The sequence below is a fragment of the Rattus rattus genome, chromosome 7, assembly GCF_011064425.1.
Source record: "Rattus rattus isolate New Zealand chromosome 7, Rrattus_CSIRO_v1, whole genome shotgun sequence".
NCBI lineage: Eukaryota > Metazoa > Chordata > Mammalia > Rodentia > Muridae > Rattus > Rattus rattus.
This window is the reverse complement of record NC_046160.1, coordinates 108,563,117-108,580,174: the sequence shown is the minus strand read 5'-3', so window position 1 is coordinate 108,580,174 and position 17,058 is coordinate 108,563,117. Positions and strand designations below refer to the sequence as shown.

The 17,058-nt window shown below is 38.0% G+C and overlaps 1 pseudogene; it reads right to left on the bottom strand.

Moving 5' to 3' along the window:
- Positions 1-15,243: 15,243 nt before the first annotated feature.
- LOC116906178 lies at positions 15,244-16,097 on the bottom strand (annotated as a pseudogene).
- Between the last annotated feature and the right edge of the window lie 961 nt (positions 16,098-17,058).

Sequence of the window (17,058 nt, the reverse complement as noted above, 5' to 3'; positions counted from 1 at the left end):
GTAAGAAGAAAGCTTAAGAGTTCTCTTCCAATTCCACCTGCTCACTGACTTCCATTGTGTCTTGTTTTTGAACCTGTAGAGAGTAGAATGATGAAGGGATACACAGATTGTAGTCTTTAGATAATACTATATGACTTATTAGGTCTTATCCCTTATAAAACATGCCATTGTTTCTAGCTCATGGCTATCATGCCACCTCAAAATCCATATGATTAAAATTTTCCACATCTAATTCAAGTTCAGTCTCCTCTGAACTTCATTGGAAATAAATGGCATTCATGATTCAACGGAAGTGTGGGCCATATAGTTAGCATCTCATTAAAACATCTCATTATTTCAATCCCAGTTGAGTCTGCTTCAGAATCAGGGAGTAGTGTCTTCTAGCTTTTATTGTAACCATCCATGACTTCCAGGTTAGTTAAGGAAAGAGCAGTTTTTGGGGGAGACAAATATCTGATCTCTTATAATAACAGGCAGGTTAATAAAGGATACATGGAGCTGATCTTAGTTCAGTATCTGTAAAGTACACATGGCTTGCTAACCTACTTTGATAATCAGTTTTTAAAGCCCCCCCCCTTTACTAAGTTGTCTGAATCTCTCTGGAGGCAATATTCAGCCACTATTGAGGAAACTATTCTCTCTTGTGAGAACCACATAAAGGCAAAGTTGAGGTTTATTTATTGATTGTTTCCAAAATGAAACATTCCTGACCAGTTGACATTTCAGTAGGTTGAGTTGAGCAAACTGTACCAAGAGAGAAGTGTTTGCTGACAGTTTGACAAAAGTGTATGTTGCTTTTCCTTTGCCAGAGAAGTGGTTAAACATTGCAGCCCCACTCTCGATGAGACCTTTGGGTATTACAGGGATCTCCATTCACAGATTTCACTGTGATGAATGGGGTCTTAGCAGATGTCTTGCAGGGAAGGTTAGGGAAGAATAGATTCCTCAGTATGTCTGCCCTTCTCTGCCTGCATTGAGTGAGGCAGATTATTAGGGAAAAAATGATCTGGGAAGTTTAATAAATCCCATGTGCCTTAACAGTTAAGAAAAATCATTCAAAACATTAAGTAAAAAGTAAAACGTGAATTTAAAATTTAAAAACAATCTATGTATGTATGTGTATGTATACATGTATATCACATCTCTAAGGAAGTTCAGGAATGTAAAATTAGCAAAGTATGTATGTTCCCAAGTTTGAAATTCCATATGAATGGATAGATTTCGGCACAGGATCCAAGGTAAACTGCTCACTCTATGGTTATGAAACAGAGAGTTGTGTTGATTGAACATCAAGACAAATGAATCAAAACAGATTCAAAGGATTTTACTCTTAACTCATGATGAAGAATTTTATAGCAGGATATCCGTACCTGGAAATATCTCCACATACTGAGTACACATGCATAGAATAAATGACACCTTTGTTGCCATGTCTAAATGCAAAGCTTATCCAGGAACTTGAGAAGGCAGCTGAAAATTTTAAAGGCAAGAATAAATTATTATGTTAACTTATCTTCTTTAACATGATAATTAAAAGAGGATTGGTCTATACACTTTCATTTCCTTTTTATTCCATCACCTCCATATTTTCTTGAACCATGTTTATATCATAATTCAAATAAAATCATTTTCAATAATTTTTATTATCTACTACTTAATACACTGAAAATAAAATAATTACACATACACATACAAGAACTGCATAAGGAATGAATACAGGGAAAATTACAAAGGAAATACTATTAATTTGGCGAAGCATAATAGCACATGATACTTTATGGCATCTTGTAAATAGTTAATAACACTGCTCTGCTGTTGCTAGGCAACCAAAACTTTGAAAAGAAACATGAAAAACCAATATATTGGAAATAAGTACAAGTTTTAGAAACTAGGCCCTAAAACAATTTATTTAATTCCATTTATTTTGTTGATAGATTCTTCCCATAATTAAAGCACTTCATTGATAAAGCATGTAGTTCTATAATTATCAGGGCAAATATTTTCAGATCTTTCTGAGAGATAACTCATGAAGTCGGTTCAGTGGTTATTTAATTCCTAACAAATGCTTAATACTTGATTTCAACTACCTAAATGACATGCATTTTTTTTTACTCTGGAAAAATAAACTCATAAGATCAATTTTAAAGATATCAACTACCATTTATTTATAAAACATAATAACATCTAGTTTAAAATAATGAAGTGGTTATTCCTATAGCTGAGTAGAAACAAGTTATAAAAATTTTAGGAGCCTTATCATTTGTCTTAGTTTGGGTTTTACTGCTGTGATCAGGCACCATGAGCAAGGCAACTCTTATAAGGACAACATTTAATTGGTGGCTGCATTACAGAGTCAGAGGTTCAGTCCATTATCATCAAAGCAGGAAGCATGGCAACATTCAGGCAGGCATAGTGCAGGCTGAAAATTCTACATCTTTATCTGAAGTCTTCTAGTGGAAGACTCACTTCCAGGTAGCCTTGTCTAGGGTATTATAGTCCATGCCCACTGTAACACAACTACTCAAATAAGGTCACAACTCCTAATAGAGCCACTCCCCGTCCCTAGCATATACAGTCCATCACAGCATCTATCACAGTATGGGCTGCATCAGAATGCACCCTAGTCAACAAGAGAGATTGAAGGAGCAGACTGGTGGGTTCTAAATTCTATATGCCCTAACAAGACTTTTAAAGAAGAAACTTGTCTAGAAACCATATTTTTAATAATTTAATCCTCAGATGAAAACCAAGAAGTTAGTGAAAGGACAATTATGAAAGGATGAGGGAAGTTAACAGTAAGAGAAGATCATGATGGTGAAAATATGAAGACCATCAATGACAAAGAAAATGAAATTTTATTATGTACATAAAAAGTAAATTTCTTCTATTCTTTTATATCCCTTTTGGTCATAGCTTTAATCACATCAATAGAAACCCTAGGCATTTGCCAATAAAAATCAACAAAAATGGCTTGGTTAACTTTTTTTGTACTTGTTCAGAAACCTAATGAAGAAGGTTGGGGAGACAGTTTAGTGTGGAATCAATCAATCAATCAAACAAACAAACAAAAACACTTTACATACATCTTTACAATCAGAATTGACATTCCCTGAAATCCCACATAAAAATCTAGAGGTGATACAAAACTTCTAAACTTGTAGGGGTAGCAACCAGTGCTTGCTTTAACTTGAGGCCTGGGCTATGAAAGGGAACCCATATCCTACACTACCTAAATGGCCAGAAACCAGAGATTAGACAACCCAGAGGCCAAGGATAGAACCAAATACAACTGGCAACAAAAAGACAAAAAAAAAATAAGAAGGAAAGGAAAGAAATCAACAAACCAATTCCTAATGATATTCTGATATACTCATAGTTGTCTAGTTTTCAACACAGGCTTCCTCCATTAGCATATGGTAGTGGGTGCAGAGACCAACAGCCACACATGTGAAGAGACAGTCTAACTGGAGGTCTCAATTGGATCAACAAGGGAATTCCTTAGGAGAGGTGAGTGGAAAATTTGTAGCAGTCAGAGGAAATGGATGACATCAGGAGAATATGGCCCATCAAATCAAATAAACAGGTCTCACATGGGCTCCCAGAGACTAAAGAGCAAGCACGGGGGCCTAGGGGGATCTGCACCAAGTCATTTGAATATATTATGTCTACTATGAATATATTCTTTAGCTTGGTGTTTTTGCAGGACTCCTAACAATGGGAGTGGGTGTTTCTATGCATCTTTTACCTGTTCTTGGAACTATTTCTTCCTACTGTGTTGCTTTGTCTAGCCTAGTTAGAAGAACATACATCCTGTGTTATTGTATTGTTCTTTGTATTGTTTGGATGTCATCTCCTGGAGGCTTGCTTTTTTCTAAAGAGCAAACAGAAGGGGAATATAAATGGTGAAGAGGAGAGTTGCGAGGTGAGCTAGGAAGAATGGAAGGAAGGGAAACTATGGGTGGAATATATTGTATAAGGGAAGACTTTATGTTCAATCATAAATGCAAAGGACCAGCCTCTGCTTAGAGAGGGCTTCTGAGGAGTGGATATACACTACTTGAAATAAAATTGTGAGTTAGAAGCTGATAAACTCATTCTCCTCAAAACAGCTCTCAGATTGCTTTCTTCGTGTTCTGTTCAGAAACAGCTTCCTTTTGCTATGGATAAAGCTCATCCCTTGCAGATCAAAGGCCTAGTCTTTTATTTGTATAGGAATTCAGTGGTAACCATAGGTTCCCTTTTGATTATCCAATGAATCAGCATCCCATGACTAGCCCTTGGTTCTTAGAAGAAGAGAGCAAGCATGGATTTTATTCTTATATTGTAAAAGAATTCAGAGATATGCCTATCTTTATTAAGCCTAGATAATAAGCTAGCTTGGTGGGACATCCCCCAACCAAAACTACTATTTCTACTCTGCCTGGGCCCTGAACTAAACTTCCTCTGTACCAGGCTGACCTTGAATTCAGGAATTTGCCTGCTTTTGTAAGCATAAACAACAAATTTAGCTAGATGGGATCTTGTCCTTCAATCACCACTCCCTAAATCTCCTGATCACCTTTTTTAGTATTTTTCTGTCAGCTGGCTCATAGTGCAGCTGCCTCTGTTCTTTCAGTTCTATGAAGATCCTTATACAGTTCGTATTTCACCCTTATATTTTGAATTATTGAGTAAATACTATATTTGAACTCATGTTTTCAGAGTTCATTCCCACAGCCTTAAGGATGTTCTTGAAGGTCTCAGCATTTGCCATTTTGCTAAGACCTAGACACATTCTTGCCTCCTGAACCCCTGCTACTTTTAATTATCATGGAGTCATTATAAGCTTTGTAAAGAGAGTATTTTCCAAAGGTAAAATAATAAGTAAATTATATATACATATGCATATATGCATAGATACATAGAACATATGTGCATATGTGTAAATATATGAATATGTATATATGCATATGTACATGTATACACATACATACATGTATGTATGTTACATATGTAATGTATGTGCATATATGTACATATGTTCATATGTACAGACTCATAGGGTTGGGCTTTTCTTATTCTAGCATATACGGATTTCCTGGAATTGCCAACAGTGCTGACTTAGCCATCATTGCTTTTTCGTGACCTGGAAGATTATAGCAAGCATCATGCCACAGCTATAGTTCCAGCCACAAATCTCAACAAACATATTTTGATTGAAATCAAAGTGACTGTATCTTCTTCAGTATTGACCAAACACACTGGCTATAAATCACAATACACAATCTATAGGAGACAAAATGTATATACTCACCAGAAGAAGTTATTGGTATCATTCATGACTTAATGTATTTTCAGACCATGTTTGTGAACCATCAAGGACTGTCTCTGCCTTTGTGCTTGCTTTGTGCTGAATGTAAGCCTATCACAAATAGTAGAGTGATTTTCTTGGAACTCTGGTAAATCCAATTTTCACAACCACATTCTTGTTCATGAAGAGGAGACAAAGTACAAGAAAATGTAAAATGCCCTCGAGATCGTGATACACTTTTGTATACACTCACTTTATTTAAATCAGATCTCTTCCACTGCTTTCCTCCACCCCCCATTATCTTGGCAGCTCGTTCATTTATCCATTGTGCATACTGACTGGTGTGTAGTTCAGGGACTAATTCTTAGTCTTTTGAAAAAAGCTTCAATGGATAGCTTTGAACAGAATCATAAATAGTTCCTATTTGCTAATAGCAAAGTTTGTGATGACAAACTTGTAAACAAAATTAGATTCACAGAGTTCACTAACCATTTCACTGGATCTTTAACAATTTTATGTAATTGAAACATTAGATTAAAAAAAATCAAGAAGAAGAGGTGGTGTACAGGGTGAGAATGGAAAAGCCCAGATAATGAAGATATTTACTTAATTTTATTTTACAGAATATGTCCTTGACTGCCTTTAATATACTCCACAAACTCATAACCTCATAAGAGAAACGGCATGTATTTAGTCAAATAATAATAATAATGAGAGCTTAATATTTTTATTTCCATCATAAAATCCATTTTAAAATGTCCCTATATTTCCCATTCAACTATTCATTTAAAAAGATTTGGCAAATTATCATTTCATGTGTCGCACTGTGGTGGCTGGCTGTATGGTTTCCCTTTATTTTCACTGGTTGGATTGGGTATTTAATAGAAGCAGAGGTTTCGCAGCCACAGTTAGTTAATGGGACTGAATGGTGTTTTAAGAGACCAGAATTTTCATCATGGAATCTTTTTAGGGAGGCTGCATAGAGCCATTCTCACTCTAAATCTCCCACTGATTTTCAATGCAAATACTGCCAGCCTTGCTCATAGCCACAGGATTTAGTTACACACTTGACTGAAAACCATGTCAATGCTAATACAGAGGATAAACCAGCATGCAAATCCCCAAGGCTTTGGCAAGTTATAATTTAGACACAGTATTAGCAAAACAAGATAGCAATTATGCAAGGAGTCAGCTGAAAGGTTATTTTTAATTTAAAAATTTTGCATCTTCACAGCTGAGAAAAATGAAACCTTCCCTATTCTTTACTGTACATGCTGACCAGGAAAATCTCAAAGCCATATGGTCCATTATCACATATTACAATGTGAGTCATGCATACACACATTCACCCAACGTGCTCTCAAAAGAATAAAGAAACTTTTGATGAGGTCAATCTGATATGTTTTGGACAATATTCATTACTGATCTATCAGAAACCAACACATAAATGTCATCCACTAAAACAGAGATTTTCAACCTGTGGGTCATGACACCATGGGGAAATGATTGGCCCTTTTGCAGGGGTCACTTAAAGCTTTCAGAATACACAGACACTGATTACTCATAACAGTGGCAAAATTATAGTTATGAAGTAGCAAGAAAAAGAAAATTTAGGGTGGAGAGTCACTGTACCATGAGGAATTGAATTAAAAATTTTTAGATTTAGGAAGACTGAGAACCACTGCACTAAAACTTGTGTACTTGAGTGAACTCTACTCTGCATTTCCGTTAACTCTGAAATATTGATCTCCAGTTTTGCAGTTTCTTTAAGCCCCATATTTTGTGCTTTCTCTGAAAAACAAACAAAAATTTAGCCGAGATGGATAAAAGGATGCCACCTTCTATCACTATCAAGGCTGAATTTTGTATTAGGAGAAACTAAGGCAAATTTAGCTTTACCTGAAGCTATTAATTCAAGAGGAAACAATGTCTTCCTATACTATAATGTCTCAGGAGCCACTTGCATATCATAATCCTGAGTCAGGTCAAAGTAAGACAAAATCTCTTTATAGTATCTTTTAGAATCAAAGAATTACACATAATTTTTTAAAAAGAGATAGCATGATGATGTGACCACATTAGGAATGGCAATAAGTAATTGTTCTCCCATTCTTTTATTGCTATGATCAAATTATCTCACTAAAAGCAACTTAGAGATAGAGAGGTTCGTTGTAGGTATAACTTTTTTGTGCTGTGTAAAGGTTTTCCTTTTGTTATTCAAATGCTGATTTGTTTAACTACACATCTTGTTTTAATCCAATGCAGCATTGTAGTGATTATATCAAGAATCTCTTATCTTAAATTAGTGTAAACAGTATTTATCATTTATTCTTTGCCTTGTCAATATGTGCTGATTGCCCAAAGGTTGGGCAGAAGAGAAAATATGAAAATAAGAAAGAGAGAAAGAAAATACAGTGGGGTTTCTCCCAGCTAGGAGAAAGAGAGGGGAAGAGAGTTTCCGATTTAGGTGGAGGAGAGGGTCAGAGAAGACACCATGAAAAAAATAAATGAAACAAATAAACAAACAAGAACCATCTGAAACCCAAAGATCCAGATTAATAATTGTATGCAACTATCATAGATCATGGCTGGGAGATTGCTAGCTTAGCATAAGAGTTATTATAGATCATTTAACTGCCCAGTATTGAGGTACAGCTTGAAATATAACTTGCTTTCTCTGTGTGGTTATACTGGTCTAGCAAAGGTAAAGGAATACAATCACCAGATTAAATCACTGGTTACCTTTATATTAAAAATAACTAATTTTACATTTTTACATTTCATTTTAGCTTACTATTCCAGCTCAGTTTACTACTCCCAGTCAAGAGTCATCATTAATGGAAGTTAAGGCAGTTACTTGGATGCAGGCCTGTTTTGTTCCATTTCCTCTCATCAAAGTACTCATTTTGTAGCCAAAGAAGTGGAGCAGAAATTATGAAGGATTTTGGTTTCTGGCTTACTAGATAAACTATCTATAGAAAGACTCTAGAAAGAATTTGTGTCTTTTTGAATTTACCTAAATAATCTTCATAGATTCAGTTACAGCTACATTTGGGTTGGTTTCTCCTAATCTATCTCCTACTGATTAGGACTACCTGCCTAGGGAATGGTACTGCCAACTGTTGTCTGGGCCTTTCTACAGTGATTCATCAAGACATTCACATAAGCCAAGCTGACCTAGGCAATTCAATATGGAAGGAAAGGCATGGGAGAAGGCAGTTCCATGGCTGGGGACCACAGGAGGCTGAGATATCCCCTCTTCATGTAGAATTTGAATGGAAAGCAGAGGCTAACTGGACATAGGCTTGTCCTCGAAGAACCTGTTTTTCCTGCTGCTCCACTTCCCAAAATTTCTACAGTCTATTGAACGATGCTAGGCACTGTATAATAAAACAGTAAAACATATGTAGGAGACATTTCACATTGAAATTATAGCATTATGGCATGCATTCATGGTATTATAGTCATATATTAATAATACATTCAGTTCAACTTCAAGTGTCTCAGTATTATTTACTGTGCTTTAAAATCAATAAAATTTTAATATCATTAACATTCAAGAGACACAAGTGTCTTGTCTGAACACACACAAAAAAGTTAACGCTCATGTTTAACATACAGAAAACAGAGCAACAGCGAAAAGCATTTCCAAGGAAGAAAAAAATTAAAAGAAAAGAAAAGAAAAGGAAAGAAATGAGGGCTGGAGAGATGGCTCAGTGCTGAACAACACATACTGTTTTTGTAGAGAACCCAAGCTCAGTTCTCAGCATCTACTTTAGAAACTGAGCACTGCAATCATGGCTATCTCCACTTCAAAGACAACTGAAGCTTTCTTGTGGTCTCTGCAGGCCTCTGCATTCACATGCACATCCCACAAAGAGACATATATACTTGCATAAATTCCACACTTTTAAAACTGTTTACAGAATTAAGAATAAAAACAGAAGTTAAGGTTCCAACCTAAACCAAAATCCACTAAAGCAAATAACAAAGTTTGCTTCTACATACCAGGTAGATGGCGTTATTATCTTTATCTGGGTTCAATATACTTTGGTTTGGTGGTTGGAATATGTTTGGCCTAGGGAGGGACTCTACTAAGAGGTGTGGCCTTCTTGGAGGAAGTGTGTCACTTTGGTGGTAGACTTTGAGAACCTCCTTCTGGCCACATGGAAGCCAGTTTTTCCTGCCTGCTTTTGGGTCAAGATGTAGACCTTTCATCTCCTCCAGCCCTCTATCTGACTGGACACTGCCCTATTCATGTTGATAATAATGGACTAAACCTTAGAACGTGTTGACACTGTTCCTCCAACAAGGCCACACCTCATAAAAATGTCACTTCTCATGGGTAAAGCATTCAAACCACCACACTTAGCAAATAGCCACATATAACCTGGTCTCAACAGTTTTCTTAAACCTTTGTGTAAACCATTATGTCCTCACACTTGGTTCTTGTATATTTGAAAAAAGGTACTGTCTTAGGTAGGGTTTTATTGCCATGAATAGACACTATGACCAAGACAATTCTTATAACAAAAAAAATGTTTAATTGAGGGTGCCTTACAATTTCAGAGGTCTAGTCAATTATCACCATGGCAGGAAACATGGCAGCCTTCAGGCAGATGATGCTGGAGAACAAGCTGAGCTTTCTATATCTTGATCTGAAGGAAGCTAGCTAGAGGGAGATTCTCCCCAATGGGCATGCAGGAAGATGATCTCATCTGCACTAGGCGGGGCCTGAGCATAGGAAGCGACATTAAAGATCACCTGTTCAATGACGCTTTCCTCATCAATGTCACAACTCTTAATATGCTACTTCCCATGGGCCAAGCATATTCAAACCACCACACGTACCATATTGTCTGTCTGAGATTAACTTGGTTCTGGTCTTCCATAGCTTTAGTGTATATGCTTCTAGTTATAGCAGGGAATATGTTTTCCTAGGTAATTAGTTTAAAACAGGAAAGCCCTATATTGATATATTCCCAGATTAGCCATTTTTCTTTCAGATATATTTTTATTTTTCCAACAGAAGCCCCAGATAGGTAGAATCTTACTTTTAGAGTACATTTTCCATTATATTGGTCCAAAATATGTAGTTTCTCTTACTAATAGCAGTGGCATTAAAGATTATAGACCCCTTGTCTACATCTGACTTGTCTGCCATTTTAGCCAAGTTCACGCTCAGAATCTTTGTCTTATGAAACAATAAATTTGCCCTACTTTTTCTCCTTTCCTCTCTATAAATTTCACTAAGCACTTAGGGCAGTGACCATGCCACAGCCTGCCTGCTATTCTGTCTTCAAATTTATTCTATCCCATTAATTACATTAACACTCTTAACGAAGAGTGTTAATCCGTACTCAAGTTGTCAGGTCACCTGTCAAACCCAGTCAGAAGCTTTGCTGTATTGTAAATGAAATTGTCTCCAGTTCCTGATAGAGTCCTCCTTCCTATCTGATATCTCTTTAGCACAGGTTTTGCCATTTTCATTTCTGTCGACATTCTGTTCTTCTAGATTATTAACCAAATATCTCATTAGGTTATGCTTGCAGCGTTTTAAAACATGCCTAGCATATAGTGATTTTTATACCTGCAAAAGTGTTCCAGGGATTTATAACTAATGTGGTCAGGTTTACTATAAAAAAAATCCTATTTCCTAGTATTGATTTTCTGCACTAACTTCTTTTCTTATTGCTTTCGTTCAATGATACACACCAAAGCAGCATATGGGAAGATGGACTTATGGATTGAAGAAATATCATTAATTATTGTGGCTAAGGTATGATAGCTTATGGCATGATGTCAGTGACAGCATGCAGAGCTGAGATTCCTCAACTAATTTCTCATGGAACAGGAAGCAGGTTGGGATTACTAACCCAAGGCCCACTCAACCAGAGATCAACTTCCTTCAGGTAAGACTCCAACCTCTCAAAATTTCCATAACCACAAAAACAGTGCTACTAGCTGGAGACTAAATTTTCAAACAATGAATTGTGTGTGAGAAATTTTTGTAGCCATATAACCATATCATCAAAATAAAGTGTAATTCACCAGGATATCAAAGCAGCTATGCTATTATCTTTAAAGTTTAGACTTAGCTCTGTTCGGAGAGACACCTTTTCATTTCTCTTCCAGTTCATATCAGTTTTAACAACTTAGGAGTTAACCATTGTTTACTTCTAGGCTGTTAGATCCCTGTAGGATTACACATGTTCTTTTTCTTCCTCAGCATCCAACCCTGGACTGCCAAACAACTATGTGTCCTGCATTAACTCAGCAGGCATAAATCCCTCCATCCCTTCCTCAGCAGGATCTCTCACAAAGGCTATTTAGCTTAGGAGGAAAAATGCATCTCTTCACAAGTGCAGACAGTAACTGGAGCATGTACTTCAGCTCATGGGATTTGGAAAGGTCAAGCTCGCTGTCTGGACATGCTATATTATAGTAATTACTTCCCCTGGTTTCTCCTCCTTAAATACTGTTCGTGGGTTCCACTGAGTCTTGACCTGATCTCCAAAGACTGCTAGTTCCTGAGTTACTATAGCAAGAGTAAAAGTGCAGCCACTTGACAAAGCCATAAATAGGAACCCAGTGGGATAAAAACTCCACAATAGGAAATAGTAAAAGTAAAATAAATGAATAAGAAGAAGAATAAGAATCACAAAACCTTTTCTTGTCCTCCGAGTCTAAGCACTTAGGTCAATGCTGTATTAAAACCATGTCAAGATCATGTGACTACTTAACACAGTATTACAAAGTAAACCATATAGATAATATTGTTAACTCACTTTTCCATGTTCTCTAAGTAAAACACTTACTTTTGAGGACATATTTGACCCAAGATTTCCTCCTGTTGAAATGGTTCCTTGGGATGCCGTAAACATATATAAACATATGCTTTGTTTATTTGGTTTTCTTTTGAAAAATTCTGATTTCTTTTTGTTAGTTTGCTTGCTTTGAACCAGGGTCTTCCTCTGGCTTTAATTTCATCATCCTTGTGCACTAGTCACAAATTCTATTTTTGAAAAGGGCTTTTAGTTCCCATAACCTCGACACCTTTGCACCACACCCTCATAACCATATCATAGTCTTAGAAATTTTAAAATAGTTTTCATGTATCAAAACTTCTTATCATGCACATTTCTTCTCTGCATTTGATTTTTCTGGAAAAAAAAAGAGTATCTTTTCCTTGGCGGCTGTCCATATCTTCTTCCCTGACTCTGCTTGGCAGAACTCAGCTGTTCAAAATTCACACTCAAAGATTTCCATGAACTGTTTGTTTGAACTGCATTTTAATGTTTGCACATGTACTTCTATTTTTACAACAATTTTCACATGCTATTAGATCTCAAATGTAGAGGCCCTGCCTGTTGGACAGTGCAGTCCCAGAGTTAAATACAATGCCTGAATCACACCAATGCCTTGGGGAAAGTGGTTTCTGAGAAAAGGAATTGTAGCTACAATCGGTGCCCAGAGGTCACATACTGCTTCCATTCAGAACTGAAAACAGAACAAAGTTAAATGTCACAGCCTCATATATTTCTTGCTTTGGAATTAATTCTGAACTATGTGCAAAATCAACACAAATAGTATGCAGAGTGGAGACACGGAGGCATTACTGAAATTGTATCATTTGCTTACAATAGCCCCTCAAGTGTACACGCACAATTTTCAAACCTTTCAAATCCAATGTCACATTAGTAAAATGTTTTTATTAGCAGGAAAACATCCAGGCTTCACTGAACAATTTGCAAAGGTTACCTTATCAGTTCACGAAGACAGAAAGGCTGAAGGCAGGATGTTTATGCTTCAAATGAACACAGCTAAAGGAAACATGTGTATGGTCATGCATGTGTGTATGTGGTAGATGGTGATCTACCCTCAATATGCTAATGCTTCACCAGTATCTTTTTTAAATTACATTTACAGGCAAGACTCATGAGATCTCTCTGACTCTGAACTGCCAACCAGGCAGCATACATGAGCTGGTCTAAGACCCCAGCACCTAGACAGCAGAGGACTGCCTGGTCTGGCCTCAGTGGGAGATGTGCCTAACCCTTGGAAGATTTGAGGCTCCAGGGAGAGGGTAGGCCTGGCAGGGAGGGAACATACAACAGCATGGAGACAGGGTAGGAGGAATGGAATGAAGGACTGTGGGAGGGGGTCTTTGGGGGAGGGTAATGATTGGACTGAAAAAAATAAAAGTAATATAAAAAATAGCATAACATCCAAATAAAAGTGACTTTCTGTCATTCTTTGTAGTGTGACAGACTGCATGCTTGCAGGAGTAAAGTTTCTTTTTGTTTCTCTGTAAGATATGCATGCCATTTTTCCTACCTCAGTAAGGGCTGTCTATAGACCTTCATGTCTTCGCCTTTGGAAAAATGTAAGAAATACAAAATATGCGCATCATTTTCTCAAATTTCACCATGTGGAGGAATTCTACATTCTGCTTGCTGCTTTAGGCATTTCTTGATTATATGTAATGAAACTACACACTCCCAACAGTGCAGCAGATATGCAAGTGTAGATATGACCAGCAGGGTTTGAGGAGAGCATCAAAGAGCCACTTTCACTGTGTTCCTCACCATTATTCTTTGAAATACAGGACTGAATCTGAGCTATCCAGCTCATCCAAATGTTTTAATAAAAATGCTCATAATCTTAGTCATAGTCTCCTCAGTTCTTATTTCCAGTTTTCTATCCTTGCTTTCTCTCCTTTTTTTTCCCCCTGTGTGAACTATTCTGAATGTTCTCCATTCTCCATATATGGTTTTCTATCCAACCTTGTTGAAACATTAATATCAAGAACAATAAAATTCTTCCCCTCTGTCCCATTCCTTTTTATCCCTGAAGTGCTAGCAGATACCAGTGGATTTCAAAACTTTTAGGAGTTAATGACCGAAGACCATCACAAAACACAGATATTTTACATTGCAATTTTTAACAGTAGACAAATTACTGTTAAAAAGTAACAACGAAAATAATTTTACCCCAACATGAGGAATTTTATTAAATGGTTACAGCATTAGGAAGGCGGGAAACTATTGAGATAGACAATGTAAGCATATAATTACATATTGATTATATGTTTTCCTTTATGTTTCACATATGCACAACTTATTTCCCCAAAGATGATCTAGGACTTTTACTAATATCATGCCATAAATTATTTAAATCCTCCGAAGGCTAAACACTGGGTATGAAAAAGGAGCTGCTTCTTTAGGAACTGGGGTTAAATTTATTTTTCCTTGCAGATTCAAGGAGTCTTGCCCTCTTTTATGTGGATTTTAGTGCTTGAGTTCCTTTCTTCTCCCTCTTAAACTCGCAAATGGCAATTCTCTGTTAAGACACAGGGCATGGGGATATTACTACTTATTCATTTCCGAAAATGGTATATTTGATTTTTATTTTTCTGTCAAGCTTTTGATTTTATGCTGCTTTGACTGTTAACCACAATTCTTTCTAATGTTATGGTTTATATGGTTTACATGTTTCATCCTCAATGCTATAGATGACAGCATTAACTGACCACCTTACTACCACCAAATGTCAACTGCCTAATTCACAAGACTTTCTACAGTTGAAGAGATATGCAATGGCTGTAGAGTAACTGACGATGGTAGATGTAGCAGAGTGCTGGATGAGTACTGGAGTGCTGTAGCTCTGACCTCTCATGACGACAGTCAGGGGAAACTGAGTGGAAAAACAGATTCTCAGTGTCTATATCAAGGACATAGAATGACACCATGATTTCTGTCCTCTGGTGTTGATTTCAGACTCATAGCTTTGAGAATTCTGATAAAGCAAGCTTCTGTTGTTCAAAGCTCACTGCTTTGTTTGTTTGTTTGTTTGTTTAGAGAGATCTGAAGTGATTTTACCTTTATTTCCTTCACGTTAAGCCAATCATTACATTTCACAGTGATTTCTGGGGTTGGGGCAGAAGGAAGGCGTCATTCTGAGCGATGGAGGCCGTAGCCTGGTTGGCCTTTCTGGGGAAGCTGGAGGAGCACGGACTGCCCTGCTGGCAGGTAGGTGATGTTCCGAGAGTGGGAGAGCTGGTAAGCAATGTCCTCACCAGCTTCCCGCTTTCGCAGCTCGATCAGGCCATCACCGGAGGTGGCCAGTGAGTTGGAGATCAGCTCGGCCGCCTTGGAGTCCCCCTCATCAGAGATGATGGCCGCCTTGTTCTGCTGCTCAGCCTTTTCCACTACAAATCTGGCTCTCTCTGCTTCCTGCTGAGCCACCTATTTGGCTTCCACCGCCTCTGTCAACTCCTTCCCACAGGTCAGATGTGTCAAGGACACGTCATCCAGGATGAGCCCGAATGCTGCTGCTCGCTCTGTGAGGTCATCGCTCACCTGCCTGGAGACCAGCTCTCGCTGGGTAATCAATTCTCCAGCATCGAATCGAGCCACCACTGACTTGAGGATCTCTGTGGTGACAGATAGCAGCACCCGCTCATCATAGTCCTCGCCAATACTGGTGTAGATACCAGGAAGCTGGCTGGCCACTGGCCGGAAGAGGATAACATAGTGATGTTGACATTCTGCAAGTCTTTGCTACCAGTGATGACCGGCACATTCCGTGGTCGAGAGCAGCAGTCAAAGATGATTGGCTTCTGTACCCTAGGGATGAGAAAGTGAGTCCCTTCCCCTACCACGATGTCCTGCACACCACGGAATCGGTCGAAGATGACAGCTCTGTGTCCAGCATCCACGTTATATAAAGCAGAGTTCGCCACGCCTCCCGCAACTGCTAATGCCAGACCGAACTTTCCGATGGACTCGAACACTTTGGTAGCCATGACTCCCTCTGTTGCTTCCACTCACACCTGTTTCCAAACTGACCTCCACATGAATTCCCCAGTGCTTTATATTTCTTAATGATAGGAACCTAACATATTTCTCCCATTTGTGAAATATAGGAGAACAAAGAATTATTATTCGTAAATGGGTGGTTTGGCTTAAATCTGATAAATATGAGTATTAGCTACTGTACTATTACTATAACCACACAACAACAACAACAACAACAACAACAACAACAACAACAACAACAATGTGCTCTTCAATTCATGCTTCAAAAGAAATCAGAATAAAACAAAAAGTGGCCATGGATAATAAATCCATAGAACCACTGATTTGAACCTCTCCCTTTAACTAGGTCCAAACTCCTAAAGTTCCTACAATCTCCAACAACAATGGGGACCAACAATTCAAAGGATAAAGTGCACTGGGGTTACCTACTGAATTTGTAAGAACATTTTACTGTTTTAATACTGTTAAAAATGCTAAGGGGACCAAATGCAGAGACCTATAACAAAATATTCGGTGGAGTAAGAGTACAGGTTGGAGGCTGCTATATGGTTCCTCCCCAAGGAGCTCATAGAACCCCTCAGAAAAGGGGAGGAGGAAATGTGCAAGCCACAGGGTCAAGGACGTTAGGAGAGCATATCCCTAAGAATCAACTAAGCAGGACCCATAGGGACTCACAGAGTCTCAAACATCAATTGAGGTCCCTGCATGGCTAAGTGTTAGGGGTCCTCTGTGTATGTTAACGGTTGTTGGCTTGGTATTTTTAGTGGACTCCTGACAGTGGCTGTCAGGGTTTCTCTGACACTTTTCCCTGCTTTTGGGACCCTTTTCCTCCTACTGGGTTGCCTTAACCTGATGTGATATCTGGGCTTGTGCTTTTTGGTCCTTTTGGGGAAAAAGGGAGGAGTGGATCTGCAGGGAGAGGGGATTTGGAGTGGCTTCACTGAAAAG